We start from the raw sequence: 4,229 nt of genomic DNA on the forward strand, positions 1-4,229 counted from the left end.
CTACCTCAACCTAGTAGTGGGGTTCTTTACTTGATACGACCGCTTGTACTTCTTAAGGGAATTATAATTTGAGCGTATCACATACCCCCAGTCATACTAAGAAGAACATCTTGAAGAACTATGCAACTACTGCTCCGGGAGTTTCTCTAACTGACAACCACCACTATGAACTTAAATGGTGATACAACGTCTTTCTCACGCTGCCATGACTGTCCTATACTTTGTCGTCACATAGAACATCCTCATCCTAGTGGATCTACTAGCTTACATCATACGATTATCTACAAAGAATTTATAGTTAATACCCAAGATGGCTACTTGGTTTATATGGAGACTTGATTTAATATGAAATCTTATCCCCACATCGGTGCTCAACACTAATCATAAAATATAGTTTAGCTCATGCTTTTAAGATAACTTTCTTCCTCTGGTTGAGATAATTTGCTCAACCCCCCTTTTAGCATTAGAAATCCCTCTTGGAAATAATGTTCCCTTTTCTTTTTTAAATTTGTATTGGGAAATCTTAGTTTCCCTTTAGCTTACATGTAACAATATTTATAAAATTCCTAAGAAATAGTTACTTCCCTTATATCTTTTGAAAAGTGAACTCAACTCTTTACTCTATACTTGACTTGAACCATTAATTTGGGAATACTTAGTCCCCTTATACTTTTTCGAAGAAAAGACTTCATTTTTTACTTTTTACTTAACTCAAAACATGATCTTCAAAAAAATAAGTTAAACGTTTATATAAGACTCTTATAGACCTTAAAGTTTTTTACTTTAACTTACATTATAGCTTTAGACTGGACTTCTTAACTTCCTTGACTTTTATCCTAACTTTCCTTGAATTGAATTATTTATTCAAGGTTCATGATTTATGTTTATGGATGATTTCATGATGTTTATATGTAGCTTAGAGTATTTTAATCAACTACAAATTGTAGGTATATAACTTAGGAACTAGTACAAAAAAATTACGAAAGAACGAGATCTCCAGGTGCCTTGGCGCTCAAGAGGCATGGAGCGCAAGAGCGTGACAGACAGACTCAAGTATGAGGTGCCCAGGAGCGTGCGGTGCGCCAAAGCCTGTCAGACAGAGGTTGCCTTGAGGGTCTCTGGTAGGTGCTGCACTCCAGGGACTTTCAGACGGGACCTGCGACTTTTCGTCTCCTTTTTCTTCTCTAAACCTTATAAACTTCCATGGGTCTCACTTCAATCATTTAGATATCTAATAATCTAAATACCCAATAGATTAGACCCAGAAAACTATCCAAAAACACGAACCCAATCAACTAGAACATGCTATGCCTCAACCAATAAGAATTCAATAATTGTCGATCAACAACTTCAGTATTCATCAACCAATATATTCAAAAATTATTGATCAACAACTTCAGTATTCATCAACCAATATATTCAAAAATTCTTGAATTAAACATATTGGTGTGTGTCTTAATGAAAAAAACATAGAAATATGTCACATACCTTTTTAGGGATCACTCCGATGAATTCCACAAACCGAACTTTGACGATCTTGAACGCTCCTGCTTCCTTTTCTCCTTTCTCCTCTTTTCTCCTCCTCTTTTCTCTTCTACCAAAACCCTACTTGTTTTCTAACAGCGTGAACTGAATAAAATCAGTTTAGACCCCAATTTATTACCCAAAAGCTAAATAAAATAATTGGGTAAGGCAAAGACAACTTTGCCATTCCTAAATGTGGATTGGATTATCTTTAATGTAATAACGCAACTTTCAAAAGGGATAATTCACTCATACAAAATTGAAATCCTGAAAAATCGGTGTCATTGGAAAGATCTCTCCAAGGCTTTCTAACATTATCAGGAACTACCTCTAACTCATCCTGACCTAGAAGTTATGGCCGTTTGAAGTTGACCAAAAACTCATTTTTTTTCCTAACTTAAAATTTTTCCAAATTTTAGTTCTTCCCAAAACTTACTATTTCAACTTCTAAGATTCTTCCTAGCTATCTAAATTTGCGAGATGTTATAATATTTTCCCCTCGGGAACATTCATCCTCAAATGCGATTGCTTCTTACTAGGCTTATGGTGTAACATTCAACAGTTATCTCATACACCCAACAAAAAAATATAAACACAACATGCCAACTTAATATCAATGTCAAGAAAAACATTAGTATCTCAATTTGGAACTTCTCCGGATTTGAATAGATCTAAGTACCGCTTCCTCCTATCCTTTTAAGATTCTCAAGTAGCTTCTCTACAAACTCATTTCCCTTCTTACCGAATGTGATAGCACCCTTCATGGGTGAATTTTAAAGGTAATTCAATCATCTACCATTGGTACACACAACCTACCTTGATATCTCAATACACCATTCTCCCCTTGTCCAAAAGTCATCACTTTTAGCTTATGAACACTTGCCTTTAATTTAAGCTACATAGGTTCTTGGTCTGGCTTTCCTTTTACATCTGACACTAATGATGATTCATACCCATTCATCACCAATCCTTCTCCTTCTGTGCAATTTATTTATCAAACTCCTAATGGTGCAACTCTATGCACCTCATTTGCTAAATCTTTCTTATCTTCCTCAAAATTGGTAGTACTACCAATAGACCACCTTCTTTCCAAGAGATTTTTATGTTTAACTAAACACATGCCAAAAACTCTTGTTATCGGTGAACACTTCCACATTAACAAAATAAAGATAATGGCGTCAACATTCAAAGTAAACACTACAACAACAACTCTAAGTCATTGGTTGGGTAATTTTTATCATGAACATTCAACATTCTGGAGGCATAAGCTATAACTTTGTCATTCTGTAATAACACACAACCCAAACTAATCACTAGATGTATCACAATAAACCACCAAAACTTTAGTACTTTCCGGTAAAGTCATATTTGGGTTGTACTCAACTTTTTTCAATTTCGTAAAAGCTTTTCTCACAAGCTTCAAACCGAAACTTAACTGTCTCGCAAGTTAATTTGTTCAAATAAACCTTCTCTAGAAAATCCTTATATTTCTCTTTCAACTCTACTTGTACCATTCAATAATGCGAAAGAGAGATAGAAAGCGTATCTAGACTTATGTCTATGCCGAAGTGTACTTTTCTCTTGGGAGGGATTCTGGGTATATCATCAGGAAATACTTATGGAAACTCTTTTACTACTGAAACTGAAACAAACTACATAGGAGGTATCTCAACACTTGATTCATTACAGACTAAGTGATAGATACACCCTTTGAAACTAACTTCTTTGCGTTAAGGTAGGAAATGGAGTGACCCATGGTCACTGCTGAACTGCTTCTCCACTCTAAGACTGGCTCATTTGGAACTTAAATTTAACTACTCGAGTGATGACATCTTTTGATGCATAATAGGTATGAAACCAGTCCATACCTAGAATGACATCAAAATCTATCATGTTTAGCTAAATTAAGTCATCCATGGTACTTTTGTGATTGACGGGAAATTGTACAATCATTATAGAATTTATCTGCTAGAATAGAATCACCAATAGGTGTAAATACACAGAATGGTTCACTATGTTTCTCAGGAATAACATAAAAATTTAAAGCAACATATGAAGTTACAAAATATAAACTCTTTCTTGGGTCTAGCAAAGCATAAACAGTAAAGTCAAAGACTTGAATCATACTAGTGACAACATTTGGAGAATCCCCTTGATCTTGGTGACCATTGATAGCATACGAGGTTTGTTCCTCCGCCGATACCATTTTCTTACTTATTTTTTGGACACTCATTCATGAAATGACTCTATTTTCCACAGTTGAAGCAACCTGTTTGGCCCTAATGACACTTTCCTGGCTAGGTTTTACCACACCTGGGACATGTAGGAGTGTAGTTACCTCCTTGCGCTTCACATTCTTTAGATTTGGTGTGTCTAGCGCTAAAGGGTTGTGAACTCCGACCATTATGCTCATCATTGTTTTGGGGTCCAAGGGCACTAGAAGATGTTGAGGCAGGTCTTTTTAGTTTCAAATGGAAGGAAGACTCGTACTCTCTTTTGTTGCATTAACTCATTGCTTGATGTCTTAGCTCTCTTATTCTTAAACCTTTCTCTATTCTTAAGGTTATCATGTCACGACGCAAAACCGGGGCCGCGACTGGCACCCACAATTTCCCTCCTATGTGAGCGAACCAACCAATCTAACCCTTATCATTTTAACATATATCAACAGAAAATAATGCGGAAGACTTAAACTCATTAAATAA

The sequence above is a fragment of the Solanum pennellii genome, chromosome 8 (genome assembly GCF_001406875.1).
Source record: "Solanum pennellii chromosome 8, SPENNV200".
In the NCBI taxonomy this organism is placed as follows: domain Eukaryota; kingdom Viridiplantae; phylum Streptophyta; class Magnoliopsida; order Solanales; family Solanaceae; genus Solanum; species Solanum pennellii.